Here is a 7,061-nt window from a genome sequence, read left to right as displayed (position 1 = left end):
AGAGACCCAAGAGGGACTTTTTCAATCCTTGCGTCCCTCGCCAATCGCTTCAATTAGATTTCAAGTTTTGGCGCGCAAATTCCATAAACTTAACCATTTTAATTGAGAAGTAATCTTCTCTGGCACGCCCGCACCCTAACCACACGTGACAAGGTTGAAATTAGCATATTTCAAAAATATCGCTAACAATATATATATATATATATATATATATATATATTCGGTCAACATAATGCAAAAGCATTTGACCTTGTTTTAATTTATTATAATTATTATATTATATATATATATATAATTAATTAATTAATAAATAAAAATCTTACCATGTGTTATTAGGGAGATGAGTTGTCCATACCATATTGAATGAGATGCTAGGTGTCCATCACACACTAAATTAACATCTTAAGTAAGATGAGGTGTTGATCATATAGGAAAAAAAAGGGAAGTGGACATCTTTGAAAAGGAAAAAAAAAAGGCTTTATGTAATTAGAATGAGAAATGCATTCATTCTAATTTTCAATGGTATAAAGTTAACCATTCAAAAGTTAGCTTCCAATTGTGTCATCTAGATTCTCTATAGTTGAGTTCGGTTTGGAAGTCTTTAGCCTCCTGTCCTTGTATTAGAGGCGATAATCTGCGTCAAGGTAAGTAACTATCAACTAGTATTTTGGTTATATGTATATATATATATATTAAGCTTTAAAAATTTCATAAATTTGTTTCTTAAGCATTTGTGAGGAATGATTTTGGATTCTCGATAAATTCATAACGAATTTTGGTTCAATTGACGTTAAATTGAATTTCTTTACGTGTTAAATTGCTAATTTGGTTCAGTCGGCGTTAAATTGAATTTCTTTACATGTTTAATTGCTATTTGGTTCAGTTGGCGTTAAATTGAATTTATTCACGTGTTAAATTGCTATTTTAGTTCAGTCGGCATTAAATCGAATTTCTTTACGTGTTTAATTCCTATTTGGTTCAGTTGGCGTTAAATTGAATTTCTTCACATGTTAAATTGCTATTTTAGTTCAGTCAGCGTTAAATTGAATTTATTTACGTGTTTAATTGCTATTTGGTTCAGTCAATGTCGGAATTTGACGATGTTAGTAAATTTTGATCCAGTTGATGAGAAAGTTTATACAGTTGAAATTGGGTTGTATTTTGGGTAAATTTGATCTATTGGATGATTTCATAGAAAAATATTTAGTATCCATCGTGAGTAATCCGGACGGGTGGTTTGATATTTGAAGACCATGTTCAGTGAGGAACATGACCTGTGTACACAGTTTAAAGACCTAGTCGGGTATTGGCAGCGAAGTGTTGGATAAGACCAATACGGGATTAGGCAAGGTTAAAGAGACGTCTCGAATATGTTTACATGTGATGGGTTGAATTACGAGGGGATACTCGGTGATGGATATGATATTGATTTTGATTTAAACTTTGGTTTTTAGTAAACGCTTTGGTTAAGTTTGTTTTGAGGATACTCAAACGTTATTTACAAACTAATAAGTTAAGGTTTGATTTAGTTACATGTTTTTATACTGTATACGTATGTATATATTTTAACTAAAAACTAGTTTTTTTTATAGTTGATAGTTGCTTACCGAGGTTTTCGTCTCATATTTTCAAATGTTTTAATGTTTTTAGGCGAAGAAGTACGAGGTACCGAGGGAAGTGTTCGACACTAGGGCGAGGATTTGATACGGCCACGATCGTCCAAGTCGTCTTCTAGGGTATTACATACCATTTTGTACATGTAGATATATGCGTGTTTTTGTGCTTGTGAATATTTAGGAACTTACGTGGCCCATTTTGAAATGAATATGAAGTCGTGTGATGAAGGATTTTGGTTTGAAATGTTCAATTATGGCGTTAATTTGTGAGGTTAGGCAGATTAAAAGCTAATAGATTAAATTGACATAACTTTCTACGTTTCAAATGCGTTTTGGGTAAAAAGCAAGAGAAAAAGATTCGTAATTGGATGTTATAAGTGATTTTCGAACTATTCTAGATGTAGAAGTATATGTTGAAAATGTTTTTTAAGTTTCAAACAAGATTTGAATTTCTTAAATTTTAATTGTGAGATGTTACTTCCGACTCGTACACGTCTGTGGTAATGTCTCACTGTCATATTCGATTCTATTTTGGGTCGGGTCTGACAATGGAGGCTTGATGTTATTACACAAGTGGTAAACTTAAACTTAAAATTAATTTATTTATATATTGTGAATTTTTATTTAATTTTTAGATGTAGGCTCAATTTCTTTGTTTTAGTTTATACACCGTTGTAAATTTTCTTTTAATTTATAGTCTAAATTGGGAAATCAACAAAATCAATTTAAATTTTATTAATTCTTTTAATAGAAACCAAGAGTTCCCTTGGTTCCAATCGGGTCAATAATATTGACTCCTAAGTAATATAATCGGACCGAAAGCTTGGCCAGGTCCCTTACCCCCAAAATCACTGACTCTGTAAACTTTGGAGATATTTTATTAGTCTCTCAAATTTATATAAATTGACTCATTAACCCCAAAATTTACTTAAAATGTCTTGTTCGGCCATTAATCCGAAGTGACCATTTAGCCTCATAAACTTGGTTTAAGTGCTCCGTACTAATTGCCGATGCTACAACCAAGAGAAGGGGGCAATTTTTTTATTTATTTTGAATTATATATAATATTATATATTACAAAATTTAAATAGTCTAAATTTCCCTCCTTAAATTTAATATTTTACCATCTCATCCCTTTAGTTACAACTATTTTGTCTCCCTTTAAATTACAGATTGTTAATTACTTTGAAGCCCTAATTTTACCCAATGTTGAGAGACGATCTTGAGAGAACGAAACCCTCACCCTGCGGCTGCCATTCAGTTCAGTTCTGCGCTTCTTCTTCTTCGTCCTTCTTACTTCAATTGCTGTTCATAATTTTAATTCTGCAGTGCTTTCTGATTGTTAATTCTAATTGAATGCTTTTGAGTTTCTTCCATTAAATTAATATGCTTTTGAATTATAATTTCTTCCATTTAATTGAATAATCAGGTATAGTCTACCAATTGCTTTAAATGATTTGGTGAAAGCAAGTCCTTCTCAATTGAACATTCTCAAGTATAAGTTGCATTAAGCCTTTCCTTACATTTAGTTGAATTCTAATTTCTTCCATTAAATTAAGATGATTTTGAGTTAAGATGGATCCGATGTTGAATTCCAATTACTTCCGTTTAATTGATTGTTATGCTATTTGACAATCCTTCGAATTAAGATGCTTTTGATTTGCTAATACTAATTTCTTCCATCAATAATTAGGTATATTGCTAATTCTAATTACTTTGATCTCATCAGTTTAATTATATTGGCATGTTGCTATAATTTGCTAGGCTATTTGATTAACCATAGGCAGCAACCAATTGCTTTAAATGATTTGGTGAAAGCTTTTCTGCATTAAGTCCTTCTTAATTGAACTTTCTCAAGTATAAGTTGCATTAAGTCTTTTCTTGCATTTGTATTTGTTTTGTAAGAAACAAGAAAATCCATGTCAAGATGTGATTGCATAAGCAGATCTTCCTGGCAGTCAAATGAACGAAAAAGGAACTTCTAGCACTAGCACTGATTGCAGAATGTCGTCGGCGGTGAAAACTATCCTTTCTGACACGGAAGATGATAAGCAACCGCAAGTAAGTTGTTTAAATTAGTGATTTCTTCTTTAAATCTGAAGCATTTAACGGAAAACGATTCACTTTTTTCAGTGCATAATTCAGTGCATAAAGAGCTTGAAGTGTAAAACTACACAAGTGCTATATGGCTGCGATTCTGAATAAAATGCCAAAATCTTTTCATTTCACCTGTATACTGTCAGTTGAATTTTTTTCATATGCATGTCTGATTTTGTGAAATCAAGAGTTGAGCCCTGTTCTTTTGGTGGTCTCCATCATCTTCCCATGAATATTTTTCATGTTGTGGATAATAAGTGTTTCTCTTTAAATAATTTTGCATCTTGCATGTGTTGCCTAAATTTCCCATTGTTCTTTGAATAGATTCCCTCCCTACTATGAAGTTAGCTGCATCAGAACTTTTATTTGTTTTGTATTTCCATTCCATAATTGTATTTTTTTATGTGGTTAATGACTAAATGATGTGGTGTGGCTTATCCGGTTTACAATGATGTGGTGTGGCTTACACTGTTTTTATTACGTGGTTTGCCGGCGATTAGTGGGTGCTTAAACCCCCTCGCCGGTCTCCCCTTGGATCCGTCCCTTTTAATTTGGTGAATTATTTGATTCGTGCAGAGGCTGTTCCCGAAAAGAGATTTTGAGTTTATGAATGTTCAAGGGCTCACTAAAGAAAATGTTGCTAGCCATTTACAGGTGGGTAAATTTATCTTTATATTGTCCTTGAATAATGGAAAAAGAAAGAAATTAATTAATTTTTTTTTTTCTTTTTTTCAGAAATACAGGTTATAAGAAGGTTGCAGAAAGACGTTTATGGTCATCATATGCAACGGCAGAAAGGATACTTCGGTCATCATTTGTAACAGGCTATAATTCCTCCTTAATGAAGGAAATTAACATCCTATTCCCTCAAAAACCATTGAGCACATTCCAACAAGGACATCGAGAAAATTTCTCTACTTCAAGCACCTCCAGCTTTAGCTTCACTCGTTATCCTTGTCATGAAGGTTCAACTAGAAATTCTGTACCGCACTTCCACCATGGACAATCCGTGTATTAAGTGGTTACACCAATTTTCAGCGACCAAATACTGACACAAGGTACTTGGCTAATAATAACTTTTATTTTTATTATGTACTAATTAATTAAGCTAAAATCTAGTATTCTACTATCTTTTTTCACCCTTAATTAGAAATTTATTTACATACATTTTTTTATTTAGTTAGTGTTTAATCAGTTTGGAAACGGCTTAGGAAATCCTTATTGACCGTATATTTAGATATTGTCATGGAACGGTTTGAACTAAAAGCTCAAGCTGATTTTTAAAGGTCCACTCTAATATCCGACAGATATCAACCGACCTCAGTTGATTGGTTAAGCTAAATAATCGAAACGATCAAATTGATCTATCAGTTAGAAATCCATCTGTTAATTCAATTAACCAATTAGCCAATCAATGAGTCAATTGGTTATACTAGCATATTAATCTTAACATAATTCTTAAATATTCCTTTTCCTGTTAAGCACTTATTTATTTTCATTACACGAGATATCATGTATGCCATTATTTTAGCATTTTATTTTTCAATCTTTATGTCAAATTAATCTTTCTGTCCAAATTGCCAGACCACCCCAGTATATTCTATTAGCATTAGAGGAAATTAAATTAGCTAATGGAAGATATATCCATTAATAAATTAATAAAACAAAAGAAAAGAGAACTATATATATTGGCTAATGTTTGTTAATTTTTTTATGCTTTTTATGCACTGAGATGAAGAAAAAAGGATATGCAATCGTTCCTCCCCTGGATTGCAGAACGTCGTCGGCGAAAACTACCCTTTCTGACACCGAAGATGATAAGCGAATGAAGATGATAAGAAATTGCAAGTAAGTTGAGGTTTAAATTAGTAATTTCTTCTTTAAATCTGATGTATTTAACGAAAAAACGGTTAACTGTTTTTGTTTTTATTGATTGGTTCATTGTGTTGTTAAGTTGTATGATAAAATTCCTTTGTCAAATGCTATTCGTTTTCTGATCAATTTACGACCCTACTTAAAAGAAAATCATTGGCTTAATAAATCCAGTTCATTTGGTATGTTTTGGCTTCAATTCATATTTGTGTTTACATAATTCATATGGCTGCAATTCTGAATAAAATTCCAAAATCTTTTCATCTTTCATTTCACCTTTATATTGCCAGTTGAATTTTTTTCATATGCATTTCTAACTTTGTGAAATCATGAGTTGAGCCCTGCTCTTTTGGTGGTCTCCATCTTCCCATTAATATTTTTATCTTGTGGATAATAAGTGTTTCTCTTTAAATAATTTTGCATCTTGGATGTGTTGCCCAAATTTCTCATTTTCCTCCTCGGCACCCTTTAGCTGTTCCTTCGTAGTATTATCATGAGGTTTGCTTAAAGTAAAACTACACAATTAAATCATTTCTGTACTCTATTTTGATCATCTGTTGTGATTAGAATTTCATTTATTCTTAAGCTATTGTAGATTAAAATTGTGATGTGTATTTGCTTTCAGCGTCTATACATGATGCCTGGACTTTATAGGTATAGGGCAAATGTGGGTGGGGACGCCTTTGTCCATTTTGTATATATTGCTGAACTACTATCAGGATCTAACTGAACTACTATCAGGATCTAACTGTTGCTTATTTTATTTATTAAGACATGGTTTAAGGGGACTTAACTTTGCTTCAAGAAGGCTCTCTTATAACAATTCTTTATCTTCATAAATTTTAGGGCCGTGCCATTTTTGCTAGTGGAAGCCCATTTGCCCTTTTTGAATATGAGGGCAAAGTTTATGTGCCTGGTCAGGTAAGAGTTGTCAACATTGTGGATGATTTGTCATGTTCAAATAATTTATCCATTGGAAAATTGACTTTGATTTAATTTTCCTTGTCCTTCAGGCAAACAATGCATACATATTTCCTGGATTTGGTCTTGGTTTAATCATGTCATGTACAATCCGTGTTCACGATGATATGCTTCTGGCAGCATGTAAGTGGACAAAAGCCACCAAAATGTTTGCAGATTTACCATAAAGTGGCTACAGGGAACTTGATTTTCAAGTTTTAACAAAGTTATAGAAAGCATCATGAATAAGTATTTGGTGTTTATATATTGTTAAATATGGTTAATGAAGTAGTATTTGGTGTTTATGATTTATTTCGTTGCAGCGGAAGCATTGGCTTCAGAGGTGACCGAGGGGAACTATGACAAAGGACTCATATGGCCACCATTCACTATAACATCAGAAAGATTCGGCAAATATTGCTGCAAAAGTGGCCGATACGGCTTATGAACTGGGTTAGTCCTTTGTGCTTATATTTTGTATGTCCAGGCAAAGAGACTTATGCTACAATTATTTTC

General features: G+C 32.5%; 1 pseudogene; it reads left to right on the top strand.

Annotated features, from left to right (window-relative positions):
* Positions 1-3,578: 3,578 nt before the first annotated feature.
* On the top strand, positions 3,579-7,003 carry LOC136229081 (NADP-dependent malic enzyme-like; annotated as a pseudogene).
* Positions 7,004-7,061: the final 58 nt, after the last annotated feature.

This window comes from Euphorbia lathyris, chromosome 5 (genome assembly GCF_963576675.1).
Source record: "Euphorbia lathyris chromosome 5, ddEupLath1.1, whole genome shotgun sequence".
Classification (NCBI taxonomy): Eukaryota; Viridiplantae; Streptophyta; class Magnoliopsida; order Malpighiales; family Euphorbiaceae; genus Euphorbia; species Euphorbia lathyris.
The sequence above is the reverse complement of the archived record's forward strand: the minus strand, read 5'-3'. Positions and strand labels throughout refer to the sequence as shown.